The following is a 19505-nucleotide window of genomic DNA, read 5'->3' as shown; positions in this document are numbered from 1 at the left end:
TAAAAATATAGTGTGTCAGTGACTGCTCTGGGTACAGGCTTCTTTCTGGGGTGATGAAAATGACCAGAAATTAGGAGTTCCCATTGTGGCTCAGTGGCAATGATCCCGACTAGTATCCATGAGGACACAGGCTCAATCCCTGGCTTCTCTTAGTGGGTTAAGGATCCAGCTGTGGTGTAGGTTGCAAACTTGGCTCAGATCTGGCATTGCTATGGCTGTGGTATAGGCTGGCAGCTGTAGCTCCGATTCCACCCCTACCCTACCCTGGGAACTTCCATATGTCACCTTTCTGGCCCTCAAAAGACAGAGTAAAATAAAAAAGAAAGAAAATGACCAGGTATTAGAAAGTGGTGATGGTTATTAAAACCTTCAAAATTGTACAATGTGTACTAAACCCTCCCAAATTGTACACTTTAAAAGGGTAAATTTGGGGGTATGTGATTTTTATCTCAATTAAAAACAATATGTCAAGAGGTAATGAGAGAAAAAAAAATAAAGCAAGGTGGAAAGTCAGAAAGTGATGAGAAATGTTGGGTTAGCTGAGCTGGTCAGGGAAGGGGCAGAAGTTACAGCTGATGTTCTCCTGTCTCCCACTGTGATCTGCTACTGGGAGAATTTTGGCCCTGCCACCAGCTCCCACCTGCAGTGCCTGCATCGCTCTGATTCTGTGCCCAGGTGCCTTCTTTCCCATCATGGAATTTGCCCTGTCTGAGCAGGTACACCTAAGAAGAAGGAGGGTGGGTGTTATGAGCTGAATTGAGTCTCCCCATAAATTCCTGAGTTGAAGCCCTAATCTCCAATACCTCAGAATGTGCCTATGTTTGGAGATGGGGTCTTTTAAGAGGTGATTAAGTTCAACTGAGCCCTAGTCCAATCTGATTGGTGTCCTTATACGAAGAGGAAATTTGGACACATGGAAAGACACTGTGAGTATTCACAGCCAGAGGAAGGGCCCTATGGGGACACAGTGAGAAGGTGAGTCAAGAGCCCCTTTGCGGAGGTTCTTCTCAGGTTCCCAAGAGAGTGTTCCAGGCCCAGGGGAAGGAAGGGGATTGGAGTTCAGCTGTGGGATAACTGGGGCAAAGAACAGGGACTGCAGAACTTGGTGTTTTAGAACAGGGTTGTGAGTTCAGAGCTTGACCAGCTGCACAAGAGAGCTGATGGCTTGGTTTCTTTATGTACCTTTTGCCCCAGACCAGACTGTTACCCAAAACAGGGTCTCTTCTTGGAGGGATATGCAGTGGTCAAGTGCTAGGGCGGGGTAGTGGGCAGCATGGGCAGGGCTGGTGAATCCTGTGCTTCTAGTCCCCGTGCCCTGGAAGGAAAGATGCCCGTGGACTCCCTCCCTGGTCAAAGAGCCGAAAGTGGGCCATCAGCTCAGACTGCTCTATCATCACTAACTGGGAGCCTGCTATTAGCCCCCCAGTAGATATACTTTTTAGTTTCAGTGAGTGAATTTTCTACACATCTACTTAAATAATACAAATTCTGCCACCAAATTTTCCTAAACGTCTGTCTTCTGTGTAATTTGTATGTCACGCTATCTAGACGGCTGCTTGAGATACTTCAGTGGATAAATTATTCTCTACTCCACTTCTGCAAAAAATTACACTCTTTGATGTGAAAATTATATGCACTTAGAGATATGCTAATACGAAAATGATTTGAGAAGGGGAGAAGAAGGCGAGCAGCTGACTGGAGGCTGCTGTAGTTGTTTGCACCTGCACCAGACAATTCCTGAAGGCGAGAGAGATCTTGCCAACTCTTCTCGCCCCAAAGTGCTTTTTAGTTTCAAAAGCCATTGATTTCTTGAAATCTGATGGAGGCAATTCTCATGCAAAATATGACCATTTAAAAAATATTAAGGACCTGGGAGGTACTAGTGAAGATTCGCCTGGTATTAGGGAAACTTTCATTCATTCCTAGATGCTCATATTCAGTGACTATTAATGGAACACCCAGTGTTAGATGTTCACAGAGAAGAAACCAGATGGTGTGTCTACCCTCTTGGAGTTATCAGAACTTAAGACGGTGAAAGTCTGTTGGCAAAGAATCCACTCCAGATGAGACTATTGGCTACTCAAGCTGTGGTCCCTATAGCAGCCTCAGTGAGACTGTCAGAAATACAGCGGCCGAGGCACTAGGTGCCCCTAGACCTAGTGAATCAGAATTTGCATTTTAATAAATCCTCAGGTGATTCATATTCACGTTCACCCTTGGCTACTTGTTAAAGCCATCTGGGGAACTTAAAGTTTCAAGGTTCAGAGTGGACTCCAAGTCAACCAAATCAGAACCTCCGGGGGTGGGACTCAGGCGTCTGTAGAAAACTGCTCTGGGAGTCCCGAGTCAGGGTTTATGGCTGCGGGACCCATGAACCTATTTGTATCAAGTCATTCTGTTCAGACAAGACCTATGGGGTAAGTGTTCAGAGCTCCTTGAGGGAGGGGGTGGGGGGGATCTTTGCGTGGTGGAAGGAGAAGGGGAATGAAGCAGAAAGGAGAACTCAGTCTGGGGGTGGGATAAGTGGGGACAGTCCTGAATTGCACAGCTTTCCTGAACTTTTAATACTGACATAATTTCAGGCTTAGAGAAAAGTTGCAAGAACAGTAGAAAGAATTCCCTTATACTCTTTCCTCAGATTTCTGAGGCCTTATGTCATCCTGTTATCATAGTTGTGGCTCTCACTTCTGGCTCTTCTGCTGTGTGTATGTGTACACATGCATGTGTGTATACACACACACACGTTATATAATATGTGCATACACAACACATATGCACATATACACCCTCCACCAAACCATTAAGAATAAATTCCATACTTGAGTCCCTATAACTTCAGTATGTATTTTCTAAAAGCAAAAATAATCTTTTTTTTTTTTCCTTTTTTTGGCCACCCTGGGGCACATGGATTTCGCTGGCCAGGGATAAGATCAGAGCTGCAGCTGTGACCTATGCCACAGATGTGGCAATGCCAGATCCTTTAGCTTACTGTGTTGGGCTGGGGATCAAACCTGTGTCCTGGAGCTGCAGAGATGCCACTAATCCCACTGTATCACAGCAAGAACTGCAAAGATATTTTTTATATAATCACAGTACAGTGATCAAATCAGGCAATTAACACTGATACAACCTTATTATACCTCTTGGGAGAGCTCACCAGTTTAACACTGACCTGACTGAACAAGGACAATTTTAGTGAAAGAATCCTCCTTGGATTATTAGAATCTATAAAAGTGCTAGACTTGAATTTCAATAGTGGATATTTTCCTGGAAGTGTGCACAAAAGCGGAATTTGGGGAGGAGTTTAAATTCTGTTTGAAATGATTATCTTATCTACACCTAAGTCCATAACATTTTTAATGCAAGTTTTATGTATTGGACTCTTTCCATAAATTTCACGAAGATTTTCACCTAGTTCTCATCAAGAGAGCAACTTGAATTGTTATTTCAGTTTTTGAACTGAGTCCTCACCAGGGATACCATTTATTTTAACAAACCACAGTGTTATTGAAACAGCTTCCAGACATGGGCTAAGTATTTGTACCCTGAGAATGGTCTTTTGAATAGTCACTGTATATGTTCTTGATTCCAGAACTTTCCATCTGGAAAAGTTCTGGAAACAAGTGGTCAAAGGCTGATAGTTCTTTCATTTTCAAAGAACACAGAAGCCAGGTTGATGGGGTTCCCAGTGGTCAAATCTGGGATCGTTTGAATGTTAAATAGTAAACAAGTGTAACGCATGGAATAAACTAAGAATCCATGCACTTGTGGAAATCAATAAATAAATGGGAAAGTTCTCATGTGAGGAAGATTTTGCCCCTGGGAACATTTGACGATAACTGGGGATGTTTCTGATGATCCCAACAGGATAGAGGAAGAGTTGTTACTGAGTAGAGATCAGAGATGCTGCTAAACATCAAGCAATGTGCAGGACAGCCCCACAAATAAGAAAGATCCTCCCCCAAATGTCAGTCTTGTCAATGTGAGGAATCCTGCTCTGGAGGGAAGTGCCCACAGTTTCCCAAAGTGTGACCTGTAGAACACCGAGACCCCAAAGTGTAACAGAATCCCAAATCTATTTGAAGTGGCAATGCACCCAACAAAAAACAATATTTCACTTTTGCTTACAGTTGGGGGTATATGTGACTGTGGAAATGTTGTGTAGGACCTCAGGTAAGACTGTCAAAAAAGTTGATGCACCTGGAAGATGAGCTCCTTCATCTTTCCTGCTTACATCCATTGCTGGCCTGGACTACACATGTGGTAGCTGAGGCTCCAGCAGCCATTTCGGGCTATAAGGTGACTCTAAGGAATGAAAAAGCTATTCACTGTGAGTTTAGCAAAGCAGGAAGATAGGAGCACGCATGTCTGATAACACCATGGAGACCTCATAATAACTCTAAAGTATCTGGCCTTGCATTTCTCTCATTTATGTGTGAGAGATTTAAATTTAAATATTTAAATCTTTGACTTAAAAATTTAAGTTACTGCTATTTGGGGTACATATGCCTTTTCAATTTGTAATATGCTTAATGATGTTTGGACTTGGCATTTAATACATATATGTGTATGTGCACAACAGACACGTGAATTAGAAAATCTATAGAGAACAACATTTTCCTTTCGAAAAGCATGTGCTTTCTCCCAAAGATAATTTATTTTCAATGAATACTTTCCCACAAGAGGTATTTTTCTCCCAGGAGAGAGAAGGAGTCCTGTTGAAAATCAGGGTATGTGTTTTGTTCTGCTTACTTCATATACATTCCAAAATAAATGAGTACTGTAATAACTTAGTGCATGGCAAATGATTTGTACCATATGCCCGTGTCAGGAATAAAGGGGTTCAGTGCATTTTCCTATCTGAGTGTTGAAGCGGGTTCCTCGACTTCCTGGCCAGCCTGCACCATCAGGCGACCATCTGGGACAGAGCAGGTCCTGGGCAATCTGGCCTCACTGCTTAATCAGGGCAGAAACTTGCAAGCATCTGTACTCAAAGACAGAGGCATTTTCCCCTCTTCTTCGTCATCGTCTTCATTTTTTTTTTTTTTTTTTTTTTTGACTGAGCCTGTGGCATGTGGAAATTCCTGGGCCAGGGAGGGAACCCACACCACAGCAGTGACTCAAGCCATGGCAGTGACAATGCTGGATCCTTCACCTGCTGTGCCACCAGGGAACGCCCATTTCCCCACTCTTCTAGGAGATTTAAATGAAAGGGCCTCTGAAGTGCTATAATTGATGGGTTATGAAAAAGGAAGGTGATGAGTCTGCTAAGGAAGCTCTCTGTCCTGTACTCCCTTAGGATGCTGCTCTGTTATTTCAGGGTTGCAAGGAGCATGAGCCAGATTTTCATGATTCCCCTCCCTTCCTTCCCTCCATCTTCTCATAAGTAGTAACAATAGGCAACATTTATTGTGCATTTATTATGTGCTAATAGGTGCTCTGTATCCTCCATTCCTTTTATCTGTGGGCACCACAATTAATATCCTCATTTGGCAAACCAAGACTTTAAAATGTCATATAAAATGGCCTTAAGTCCAAATAAAGTCCATGCTGAAGTCCTGGGTGGATACACGTTTGGTGGGAGTGGTGATCCTCAACCCGCTGCCATGCTTATGTTTTTAAGTCCCGGGGAAATAACACTGTTTATGGAAAAGGCTTCCCCATGCAGTGTTTAGTTTTGATTGTGTGTCTATGCGTGTGCATTCCTCTGGGGAAAAATTTCGTGCTGAATGCTTAATGCTTCTCGAAGTGCTAGTTCTAGCCTGGGAGACCAAGATGTATTCTCCTGCACAGGCATGACGACAAGCCCAGCCCATTTGGCTTTTACTGGGTGTCACCGTTCCATCCATCAGGGCTGCCTGTGTCCAGAAGGCTGTTTTTGTGCATTTTTATGGCTGCTGGAGACTCCATTAAAGGCACGTTCAATCAGCACCCTGACAGTGACAGAGCCCAGTTGCTCACCAATTCCCTCTCTTGAAATTTATAGAGATCATAAAAGACTCCGTAGGAAATCCTTTGGCCTCCACATTTGGGTTGCAAAATGTGTCCTTTAGAAGGCGAAATGCCACTGAAGACAATTTAGACATTTGGTTTTTGCATTTCCGGGGGTTGTGTTCCTAAGCTGCTTGGCCCCCGGCATCCTGGGCTTTATGCTACAAAACCCAGGTTTGGGAATGAGGGAAGCTCATTGGAGTTCTGTTGTGGCTCAGCAGGTTAAGAAATAGACTAGTACCCATGAGGATGGGTGTTCAATCCATGGCCTCACTCAATAGGTTAAGGATCTGGCCTTGCTGTGGTGTAGGCCAGCAGCTACAGCTCAGATTCAACCCCTAGTCCAAGAACTTCCATTTGCCACAGGTGTGGCCCTAAAAAGAAAAAAAAAAAAAGTGTTTCTTAATCTTTTTTTTTTTTTTTTTTTTTTTTTCCTTTCCTACTCTCCCAGGGACTGGGAATGTATCAGCAAGGTTCTGACCTTGGCCATGGTTTGGCATCATAGAAAACCTGCAGTTCTGCCAGTGGAAATAACCGGGGTTGGGCCATTTGCAGCTGTGCAGCCTCTGGTACCCATCCCTGTGGAGTAGCTTGAGGTGGACATCTGGGTCTACCCTGCATCCATATCAGCGGAGGGCATCTTCATTTTGCTTTGGGGGTCATCTTGCTTTATTCAGTGTCTCCACTGCTGATCTTACCCCCCACCTCCCGGGCACTGCCTCCTCCACTGGGAGGGGGGTCTGATACCCGAACCTGGGCAAGTCGAATGCCTTTCTGATACTTCCATTGAAGTCTTGAAAAAGCTCACTTTCCACAAGGATCATGCTGGGTCTTTCGCCTTCAGAGCTTGCCTCCTACTTCCTTACTCTTCCTTTACTCTTGTCTGTTTTCCAGAGGGCCAGCCCCTCCCTGCAAGCTGCATTTCCCAAGCATCCTTGCCAGCTGGCATCCACCTGGGTTGGGCCAATGAAAGGGACTGGGGTAGACTGAGGGTGTGGGGCCAGAGTAGTTCTCTCTTTCCCTCCATCTTTGGCATTATCTCCAGCAGCAGCTGTAGCTCCTTGGTGGCTCCAGGCCCCACCAGACTGGTACCCAGCCCCTGGGCTCCAGTTTCATCATCCTGCTCTCTTTGTCTCTCTGATATGTGAGGCGGTGCTTTCCTAACATGCCTAACCCGTGGATTAGTTAACATCTCCACTTGTCTGATAAGCAACCCCATCATCTCTGTAACCAGTTTCCTGCATTAATTTTTTTCCATTGTAAATACACGAGGTGGTTTATTTCCGTGAGTGGTTCAAGAGAAAAATAATCTGGAACTGCAGCAGGAGAACACATGGGAAGAGTTAGACCAAGAATGAAGCTAACAGGGAGGGACGAAAGCAGGATTAGAAGGGGGAAAAAAAAAAAGAGCAAGAGAGATTGAGTCCTGATAATGTTTGAGCTCCTGGATTCAGCTATGCCTGAAGCCCCTGGAATTTTCATTTATGTTAGCCAACAAATCCCTCTCTGTCTCCACTTGGTTTTTCTTGAGCCAGTTTGCATTGGGTTCATGTCACTACAGCTGAGAGTCCTATTACAGCAATATTGGATTATTGAAAAGCTCATTAAGTATTGTTTTTTGTTTTATTTTGGTTTTGTGTTCAGCAAAAAGTCTACTTTTAAAAGGTTATTCATTAGAGGCAGCAAATCACTTTAGAATAGATATAGGGAGTTCCCTTTGCGGCTCAAATGGTTAAAGATCTGACATTGTCTCTGTGAGGATGCAGGTTCAATCTCTGGCCTTGTTCAGTGGGTTGGGGATCCAGAATTGCTATAAGCTGTGGCATAGTTTGCAGATGCAGCTTGGATCCAGTGTTTCCATGGTTGTGGCTGTGGCTGGCAGCTACAACTCCAATTCAAATCCTGGCCTGGGAACTTCTGTATGTTTCAGGTGTGGCTATTTAAAAATAATAAAAATAGATATGGGTTTTTGGAAAAGTCATCAAAGATTCTCTAATTAGCCAAATGTGAGGCAAATGTTTACTAAAGTTTCCAGAGAAGACTTGAAGAATGGAAACATTTCACCTTTCTGAGCTGCATTGCAGTTTTTAATATTCTGATTTGTAAATATCTATACATAGGAGCTCCCTCTGTGGTACAGTAGGTTAATGATCTAGTGTTGCCACAGCTCAGATGCAGCTCGGATTTGATCCCTGGCCCAGGAACTTCCATATGCTATGGGGATGGTCTAAAAAGGGAAAAAAACAAAACAAAAAAAACTATACACATATCATATATATACATATATACATGTTACAAACTAATCAAATTGTACACTTTCTATGCAGTTTAGTCCACATCAATTACTCTTTAATAAAGTAGGAAAATGCAAAAAAAAATTGTAGGGAGAACAAGTTGACACGAATACTATGCAGCAATAAAAAGGAACAAACTACTGTCATGCTGCATACATTCTGTTTGACTCTGCAGATGAATTTTAGACTTATTATGCTGAGTGAAAGAAACCAGATACAAAAGCAGATGTATTATGTCATTCTACATATATGAAACTCTGTACAACATGACTCTAATCTATAATGACAGAAAGCAGATCAACAGTTTCCTGGGGACAGAAGCATGGGGAAATATTTGGGATGAGACACAAGGGAACTTTGTGGCATAATGGAAAGTTTCCCTGTCTTCATTGTGCTCATAGTGACACAGGAGTATAAATTAGTCAAACTCATTGGAATGTATAATTAGAGTATATATATATATACATTCATATATATATAAATAAATATATATAATATATAATATAAAATATATATAAATATAATATATATAATATATATATGTATAAATATATACATATATATTTGATAGTATATAAACTATGCCTCAATAAACCTGACATTGTAAAAGAAGTCAGTGTGTACATTTGATATAATGGGATTTTTTTTCCCAAATGACGTGCTATTATTAAATCCACAGGATATACTCCCACGACTGGTGTGTTAGAATGGAAGAAATAAGGCAGGGCCCATGAAGCCATTACATCTCGAAGGGTGAGTGTTAGGAGCAATGGGGAGAAGCCTTGGCTGGGGCAGTCAGGGAGGGGTTCTGAGAGTTCTCCTTGCAGGGGATGGGGGCCAGGGGACTCTTAGTTGGCACTTCTATGTCAATCAAAAGCCCACTGGAAGCTGATCAGGAGCCTCTGACAATCACGTTAGCGTTCTTGGATTTAATGTTGAACCATGCAATGGATGGAGGTAGGTGCGTGTAAATCCACATTCCCAGCAGGTGGATGGGGTGGGGTCCTGAGAGCATGGATGAGGACAGCTGGCTAAGGCAACTGAGCTGGCTGAGGCAACTGATCACGTCTGTGAAATTTCATGGGCCAGACGTCCTCACTGCCAAGAGTCTTGGAAATTCTTTGAGAGTCGAGTGAATGTTAACGAAATGGGCTTTGTACAATTCATTGGATGGGGCTTGGAATCATTACAAGAACATTAAAAGAAAACTAACCAATATTGGCCTCTGTCCTGATGAAGTGAGGCATTTGGTTACAATAAAATTTTGGAATGAGTCACTGAGTATGAGATGTGACTGTGGCAGTTAATTTCAAATAGTTAACTAAGGCAGGCACCAGTGCAGACAAGGTTGTGCTGCAGTTACTGGTATTGAGGGGGACAAGAAAGCATCAAGAGTATGAGGTGGCAGTCACCAAGGAGTGACCTCCACATTGTGGCCAGAAGGGAGATGGTGACAGATTGAAATTTCTCTCCCTCCCCCTTTTCTCCTTCAGTCTGATCGGCAATGTGTTGGTATCCAAACTGCCCACCCCACCAAACATTTAGCAGCTTAAAAACAACACACATTTATCATATGATAGTTTCTGTGTGTTAGCAATCTGAGTGTACCTTAGCCAGATCCTCCAGCTCAGGGTCTCTCACTGTAATAACTGTATTGGTCTGGAGTCTCTGTTCTCATCCAAAGGCTCAGCTGGGGCAGGGCTCAACTCCAAGACACTCAGTGTTTTTTTGTAGGATTCCTTGTGGGCTCTTAGACTGTGAGATTCAGTTCCTCACTGGCTAGTGACCAGAGGCTGCCCTCAGTTCTTTACCAGGTGGTCCTCCCCATCAGGGCAAAGGTGGTGATAGTCACAGCCTTTTATAATCTCTTGTAAGTGGCATTTGTTCATGTGTGCTATGTTCTATTTTTCAGAAACAAATCTCCAGGTCCACACTCAAGGGGCAGAGGTTATACAAAGGCATGAATAGCAAAAAGCAGGGTCCCTGGGAGCCATTGAGAAAGGCTACTTCCTCTAGGCAACAAGCATTTATTAAGCCTTTGTTCTGTGCCAAATTCTAAATCACATGCTAAAATCCATCATTTGAAGGGGAGCAAGAGAGACTTTCTGGCCTCAGACGTGTTCCATTCTAGGTGAAGAGCTAATCAAGTGAGTGAGCTGTTAAGACAACAGGGTGATGCATTTGTTGAAAGAAGTGTGTAATAGCGTAGAGCAGAGAAGACCCTGGCTTTGAAGTCAGGCTAAATGCTTTGTCACTATGGGGTGTTAGCCAATAGATTTATTGGTGCCACTGATAATGTTTCTCCTTGCCTAGATTCAAAAGGGAAGGTAATGCTAAATGTCAAGTCAATGTTAATGAAAAGGTCAATGTAATTTTTATTTCCATTCTAGTTCATAGACCTCCTGAATTCTGTCCACAGACCACCCATTAGGAGGAACTCTCTAGTCTTTATGGGTACCTTTTCTCACTCAACTGCTCTCTGGGCTCTTCCTCCGTGACCTTTACAGAGAAGGGAAGAAGAGGCCAGAGAGTCAGCCAAGTGAGGACTGACTCTTGGTTCAACTGTTCTGTAGCTGTGTGGCCTTGGGCAAGCCACTTTACCTCTCTGAGTTTCAGTCTTTTCATACTTATTAAATATGGATATGCAGGCAAATAGGATTGTAAGGAATACAGTGCCTACAGTACACAGGAAATGGTGAATTATAAGTTTCTTTTTATTATTACTCATCATCTAAATTTGATGTATCCAACTTTCAAGAACCAAATTCGTCCAGATTTCCTCTTTGAGAACATCTCAGACCATTCCACTTCACACTTCACTTTCCTCCTTTAGATTCCTCTCTGTAAATCTAGATTGGCACTTGGAAATCAACTTGCGTGTGTAGTTCTATATATATTTTACGTACTGGTGAAAATAAAATAGCTTCCCCAATTTTCTAAGGGCTTAAAAATATCCAGAGAATGTCCTAGCATTTAACGTATCTTACCCTCTTTAAACTTGCATTAGTCATCTTTCTTTTTAATCCTCACAGTAACACTCTAAAGCAGGTGCTAATATTATCCCATTCTACAAATAGAGAAACTGAGGCCCAGATAAGTAAATTGATCTGCCCAAGTTTGCAAAGCTTGTTGGGAGCAAAGCCAAGAGTCTCACACAGGGCTGACTGGCTCTGGGGTTGCCGAGAACAGGAACCATGACTTCTTTCCATTTATTTTTGTTGTTGTTGTCCTTGTTTCCTGTCAGCTTCTAGCACTGTGCCTGATATATAGTAGGCCAAAAGTCTGTGCTAACTTGCTGGGGGACAAATAGGGAAACAGAATGGGGCAGTACTGCATGGTGGAGAAAGTTCTAGAATGAGGAGAGAGTGCTAGTTATCACCCTAGCTCTGAGACCACCTATGGGTTTGTCCTTAGTGGGTGTTGCTTTGCCCCTTTGTTGTCATTAGAGTTAACAACAGCAGTATATACTAGAGTTTCATTTTGGGTATATATTGCCCATTCTGTAAATGGGCTTGTATAATAATAGGGTAATTGCCTGGGTTTGGGGGTAATAGCCTGCATGCCGTTTTTCAACTCTTCTCCCGTCTTGTTGTGTGACTTTGGACAGACCCAAGTGAAATCTTAGTTTCCTAGTGTGTAAAATGGGTAGAATACTTGCCTTACTTCCAGATTTGGGGAGAAGAAAACAACAACAGGCACATCTTGTTTATAGCCCCACACTATAGATGCTATAGCATTGTTGGGCTGGTACGTATCATGTGCCTCAAAGTGAGCCGTCGTGAGGCTGCTGGTGTGGTTTGTGATGACGATGATGGTGGCAAGGGTACAGTTGTAACTGTTTGATAGAGAGCCAGATGAGAGCGAAGTCATCAGGGGAGACGGGCACAGGTGGCAAAGAGCAGGCAGGAGGTGAGACCCTGGGCTCAGCTCCTCTGCACTGGACAACACAGTCCTGGGCGTCCCTTCAAACCAGTGGGTCACCGTTTCCATGGCTGAGATGCCTTCCCCTGAAACCACGAGAGTCGGCTGAAAAAGAAGAGTTGCAGTCAATTTGCTTTTTGTTATGTCTACATGGTATTTGGCAGCCAGTCCGATTTTTTTCTTTTTTTTTTCTTTTGCTTGTGGATTTGGCCACGTAGCATAACATGGGGGAGGAGGGAGGGCATCTTGAAGGCAGAGGCCAGGATGACAGTAGAATGTAGGCTGGAGAGGGACAAGCCTTGGCAGTGGGTCCTGCTGCCATCAGGACCATCTGTGGGCCTTGGGGGTGTTAATTACCAGTGTTAAGCCTCAGTTTCTTCATCTGGAAAATATGAGATATGGGTTCTTACCTCCATGGCTTGAGGCTGTGTGCTTATGCTTGGGTCAAAATCACTTTCAGTAAATGGAAGGTATTAATATTAGAGTTAACAACAGCAGTACATACTAGAGTTTCATTTTGGGTAGATATTGCCCATTCTGTAAACAAATTTACCCCTCAGATTGCCAATGACATGAACACATTCCAACAGTAGAAACAGAAGTTTCTTCCTTCATGTCGCACACTTCGTTGTGAAAGATATATTTTGGCTCTTCATCTGGCCAGCCTTGTTATTAAAATTATAAGGTTCGTGATGCAAACCACATGATTAATCCCTTCCTGTGAAAAGTTTCAAATAATATAATCAGTGCATGAAGATGTTTGCAATGATATCATTTTATCATCCATATTAGCTTTGCATGAGTTCCTTGGCGAAACCCAAAGGAAAAAAGATCCCTTTATTCATGCTGGAGAGACCAGCAGAAAACATTAGAAATGTCTCTAAATGTCCAACAAAGCTCCATTGTGAAAGGGAAACAGTATGGGCGATAAATAAGCGTTATCCAAATCTCATAAAAACTGTAAAGTTAACTGGCAGAAATACTGAACTGGTCATTCACTCATCAATAAATATATGGCCATCTTAAATATCCTGGCATATCCTGTTTGGTTGATTCATGGCCATTCACTGAAGACAAGGATTCCTGCCTTGGAAGATTTAACACCCTGGGCTATATGTCATTGTCTTGTTAACAGTTCTGGAGGTGGGATGAGCTCTGGTAACTGGCCTTGCTGACACCTGTGTTTAGTTAGAGGCTTGGCTAACGATGCCTGGAACCGTGTGAAAACGGCCCCCCTCTCTGTGATCTTTGCTCATTCTCCGGAGAAAGCCTCTTTGCCATAGAGAAGTCATGCCCAGCAAAGCAACAGAGAAAAAGTGCAGGAGCTGTGCTTTGGAAAGAGCACTTCAAACCTGGATTCCATGGCTACTTGCCTGGTTTCATCCAGGTTCCCCCAACGCCCCGTGCAACGGGTTTTTTTGAGCACTTTAGAGGCTTAATCATCCATCATGGTTTCCTCCTTCCTGTGTCTTTCTAGCTCCGTGGTCATGCTCCATGGCTAGGCCACTCCAGAGGGCAAATGTTTATGGTGTATAGGTTTCTACCAATAGAATGTTTTCTGTTTGGTGGTGTCTGCTGGAGTACTCTGTGGGGAAGGATTCTGCTGTTTTATCTGGGATCAGTGGGAAAGAATGCTGTGATTAATTTGTGATGTCTGCCACAGGTATAGGACTGGACAGTAGAGGAATATGTGCCATCTTTTTGCATCCTGGTCATGCATTTTCAATATGACAGGAGGATATGGTATGGTCTGCTAGCCAGCCTCTGTTGTTCTCCTGTTTCAGTAGTGCAGGGTAGAGATTGGGGTGGTGCTGGGGATTCGGTGTCACACAAGGGCTCTTTTAAGCATTGGATGGGGGCACAATCCCTGAAGGTACTACACGCTCCAGCTATCAGGTCCACAGTGACTCCTACTCTGAAATCTCAAGTTGTTTTTGCTGCAAATGTCACAGTGGCCAGTGAGGAGCAGTTATATGGTGAGGTCAATTTCAAGGATTAAAGAGAGTAGTGACTTTGAAGATCACCAAAATTGTGGTTCTGGATATCAAAGAGGGGTGGGGAGGAAGGCAACTGTGATGTCTTGTATTTTTTTTTTTTTTTTTTTGGCTTTTTGCCATTTCTTGGGCTGCTCCCACAGCATATGGAGGTTCCCAGGCTAGGGGTCCAATCGGAGCTGTAGCCACCAGCCTACACCACAGCCACAGTAATGCAGGATCCGAGCTGGGTCTTCAACCTACACCACAGCTCACGGCAACACCAGATCCTTAATCCACTGAGCAAGGCCAGGGATTGAACCCGCAACCTCATGGTTCCTAGTCGGATTTGTTAACCAATGAGCCACGACAGGAACTCCAAGTGATATCTTGTATTTTACTCACGATTTCATTCACCCTTGTTAAGGAATCTGTAAGTTAGGTTTCATCACTCCTCATTTTCCAAGTGTAAAATCTGGGGCTCAGAGAGATTGAGTTATATCACTAGGTCACACAGTTGGTAGTAGGTGCTGGAGCTGAAAGTACAGCCAGATCTCTTGACCTCCAGACTTGGGCTTTCTCCTTCCTAGGTCACCCAGCACCACATTAACCTCCAAGATTCCAGTCTCTAGGGAACCGTGGCCAAGGCCATCCAATCCCTGAAGCTGAATAAGCCTGTTGTAGATGTTGATTTCTTCACCTGGCAAAGATCTTCATTCGCTTGGTCCTGCCCAGGCATGGGTACACCCTGCCCCTTTCAACACAAGGGCATCTGCCTCCTCCACTGAGCACTGGATGGAGTGGTTTCCAGGGTAGAGTCCCAAGGCCATGTTGTGCAAAAAGGCACCATTTTAGAACTCCAATAAATAGCTATTCAGTTCAGTCTGCCCAATCGGGGAAGAATCACTCTGAGAATCTCTGTTCCCTGCTGAGCTGACTTGAGAGTGGCTGACTCTCTTGCTTCGTGAAAACCAGGCTAAGCCAAGGGAGGAGGATTCTGCTTCTAAAGAGGCCTCAGGGATGAAATTAGTCACTTGTGAGGTCTCCTGTCACATGAGTGATGGAATTTCATTTCCTTGTCAGGGGAGCCAGTAGAACATGATGTGCTGGATACCTGCCTGCTGTTCCCCTGCAGAGAGAAAGAGAATAGAAGATTCCTGCTTCATACCCTTTGGAGACGGAGGGCAGGGCCAGCCCTCTGAGCCTCTCATCCCTTTCTTCCAGGAGCTGTGACATGCGGTTCAACTGCTGGTGGTACATTCTCTAACAAAGGCGCTCTGGTTTCTAGGTTTGCTCTTCCTGTAGACAGGAAAAGGGCACAGCAGGCTCACCACCCCACACCTTTGTGTTCATTAAAAGAGGAATGGATAAGCAATGAGGTCCTGCTGTGGGGCACAGGGAACTATATCCAGCCTCTTGGGATAGACCATGATGGAAAATAATAGAAGAAAGGAAATGATTGAGTCACTCTACTATACAGCAGAAATTAACATAACACTGTAAATCAACCAGACACTAATAAAACAAATTTTTAAAAGTTAAAAAAAAGGGCTCACTCCTCCAACAAAGCCCCTCTGTCCCATGACATAATGTTATAACGGCACATTTTTCCTTCAGGTCACAGTTCGCTGCTGGTGAAGCTGCATAGTGTGCCTCTGCTCCACACACTCATTCTGGGACCCAGGTTCCCTCTACCCTTGGTTCTTCTAGCCCAGAGGGTCCCAGAGTCCTCCCCATAAGAGTGTGGAGGGAAGAAAGCATGAAAGGTCATAGAGGAAGCCTGCCAGGTGCCAGGCTTGGGAGGAATGTCCATCACGGCTGCCTCTGCTGCCCACATTCATTGACACATCTGCCTCATGGTCTCATCTCTCTGCAGGGGACACTGGGAAATATGGGCCAGCTGTATCCACAGATGGAAAAGGAGATGGAATTTGGTGAACTTGTGGCTTTGCTGTCTCAGCCTCCATCTAAAATGGCCAAATCCCCATTTCAAGAGAAAAACAAATCCACAAGAGGATAGGGCCGTCCCAGACCTTATTTGCTTATTTATTTATTTATTTATTCTTTTTAGGGCCATACCCACAGCATATGGAGGTTCCCAGGCTAGGAGTCGAATGGGAGCTGCAGCTGCCAGCCTACACCACAGCCACAGCAATAAGGGATCCAAGCCACTCTGGGACCCACCGCAGCACCCAGCAACGCCGGATCCTTAACCTGCTGAGCAAGGCCAGGGATCAAATCTGCACCCTCACAGATGTCATGTTGTATTTTTAACATACTGAGCCACAACAGGGAGGCCAGTTTATTTTTGCAAAGGGTACATTTTCAACTCTAGACTGACTCTAGATGATTGCTTTTCAAAATGAACTTCATGGTCTCCTGAAAGTGGGTGGTGGGAGCCACACGGCATGTGTACCCACTGGCTAAACATAGGGCATCGTATTAGTACAGTGATTTTACCTGAAGTTTTCAGGGAGTTAAAAATGTTGAATTTTTACCTTCTTCAAAGATTTAGTCACAAGCATATCTAAGGGGAGCCATGAGATTTCTGATAATCCTCAGGTTAGGAGTCTTAAATGTTTAAGTCTCCTTTTGTGGACCTTAGGAACATCCCTTCTTTTTTCTTTGCATTAAGAGGAAGTCAGGAAACTGCTGGTGAAACATTTGACCTTGAGTGTGTCCTTACCTCCTTTCCTCAGTTCTAAGTCACAGGCTTCCCAACTCAGAGGGGAAAATGAGTTAGGAATTTATCCATGGTCTAATGATATTAGAATATTTTCTGAATCAACCATGAGTCAGATACTGTGCTAAAGGCTTGGTGTGTTTTGGTTACCTATTGCTGAATATCAAACTATTTTAAAAATTAGTGGCTAAAACAACACTTTTATTATCTTCTGATTTTGTGGGTCAGGAATTCAAGCAGGGCTCCCCTAGGCAAGTCTTATACTCTGTACAACATTGGCTGAAGTCACTTAGGGATACTGAACTACAACTCAGTAACTCTCATGGCTTCAAGACAACTTTACTCAAATATCTGGCACTTGGGCTGGAAGACTGGGTTCAGCTGGACCCCCTTTCCCTTTCTGTGGCAGCTCAGGGTTCCAAGAACCAGTGTTTTAAGACCTAGCTTCAGAAGACCTGAAATGTCATTTCTACCACATTCTATTTGTCGAGCAGACTCCACTTTCAATGGGAAAATTTACCAAGGAGTTTACAGCCATCTTTCATGGACCACTGTGTGGATTATCTCATTTCATCTTCAGAGCATCCTTAGGAGGTAGATATTACATCCATTCCCACTTTATAATTGAATCAACTTTATTGACTTGGTCATTGATTCACACCACCGAATAAGCCCCATACTCTCTAGAGTTAGTACTTTCAAAGCTTAATCTAACTGACCACTGAATAGAAGGGCTCATTTGTAAGACATTCCTGGCCTGCTAAGTAACTTAGAACTTTAATGTGATGGGCCTAATATTTATCATGGCAAACTTTTTGAGTACTTTCACATGCTCCTAACCTTTGATCCCTGTAACAATTGTGTATGTTTGTTTGGCAGATTATATTATTATTCAAAACATCAGTCCCTCCTCCCTGTGGGGGAATTTTACTTTCCACCCTATTGCTTCAGTCTTGACTGTGTGACAAGTTTGGGGCTATGTAGCATGACTTATAAGCAGAAGCTTTTACAATCACTACAAGGTTCTGCCAGGGTCTCTTTTCCTCTGCCATGAGATTGGCAGTGACCCCAAATTAGGCTGCCATGTCAGCATGCATTACAGGATAAAGATCCCATGAAGCCAAGCCATAGCTAGCCCATGATGGACATGTGAATTTAGCAAGCAGTAAACTCCTGTTGTTGCAGGCTACAACAAGATCTAGGAATCTAGGGGTTGTTTGTTACTGCATCATAATTTGGCCTAAGCTGACTGGTACTATTAGTTTTCCCAGTTTATAGTTGCTGACATAAATAGAGAAGAGGTAAATAATTTACCCAAGATCTAGGACTTAACTCTAGGCTGTTTGAGTCCAGAGCCTTGATCTTAATCTTCTCTATATAACTGGTGAAAATAAAGACTCAGACCAGAGAAGCCACAGACTTGAGTTGTGTATTTGGCTGTTGTCTTATAGTTCCAGTTGCTACAACAAAGACACCATAGACAGGGTGGCTTATACAGTAAACATTTATTTTTCATGGTTTTGGAAGTTGGGACATCCAGGATTAAGATGCTAGCAGATCTGATGTCTGGTAAGGCTCCACTTCCTGGCTTGTACACAGCTGCCTTGCTGCTTGTCCTCATATGGGTAAGAGGTAGAGAGAGAGGTGGGGAGAGAGTGAGAGAGGGAGAGAGGAAGAGATTAAAGCAAGCTCTGTCAAGTCTCTTCCTTTAAAGGTACCAGTCTCTTTATGAGGTCCCCACCCTCATGATCTGATAAATTCTCAGAGGCCCACCCTCCAATAACCATCACCTTGGGAATTTATGCTTTGCCACACGAATTTGCGGGTGACACAGATATGCATTCCAAAACAGCTCCCTAATGGGCAATTTGTCTGATCTCTAACTCAATGCCAGCTTGTGTCCCCAAGGCATTACTGACCTTAGAGAGATAGACCCTGACATGTCTCGTGGCTGAGGACACAGCTGGGTTGTTTTATCACAAGAGGGGCAAAACCATATAAATATTTTTTTGAGCATCCTGTAGTATTTCACCATATTTACAAGGTAGACATCACTTGGGATGATTTAGCCTTTGCTTGCCTGACATGTTTCTCTGCTCCTTTCTTCTAAAAAAACAAGAAAAAGAAGGGAAGTAAAACAGAGGCATGGCTGGTGTGTGAATTACAAGGTGTCAAGGGACTGTCTGGAGCTTCCTTCTTTCACAGAATTGTGCACACAAACGCCCTCTACTTCTTAGTCTCTGGCTTTGCTGGGCACCAGTGGCAGGAAAAGAAGAGGGGAAGTCACCGTGTGGTTAGAATGGGGGACTTTGCAGAAACTGGAGGAGTATCCTGGCAGGTCACATAAGTACTGGATATCTGGAAACTCTGCTGTTCTCAGCAGTATCTCTTCTCTCTCTTAGAGTATTTCCCTTTGCCTACCACTCATATGTAGTATATGATTTCACATGCCTTTGGCTGCAAGTAACATAAAATCAACTAAAAGAGGTGTTCCCATTATGAGTCAGCGGAAACGGACCCAACTAGTATCCATGAGGATGCAAGTTTGATCCCTGGCCTCGCTCAGTGGGTTAAGGATCCAGCATGAGCTGTGGTGTAGGTCACAGATGCAACTCGGATCCCGCGTGGCTGTGGCTGTGGTAT

The sequence above is a fragment of the Sus scrofa genome, chromosome 13 (assembly GCF_000003025.6).
Source record: "Sus scrofa isolate TJ Tabasco breed Duroc chromosome 13, Sscrofa11.1, whole genome shotgun sequence".
Lineage (NCBI taxonomy): Eukaryota > Metazoa > Chordata > Mammalia > Artiodactyla > Suidae > Sus > Sus scrofa.
This window is presented reverse-complemented; position numbering follows the sequence as displayed.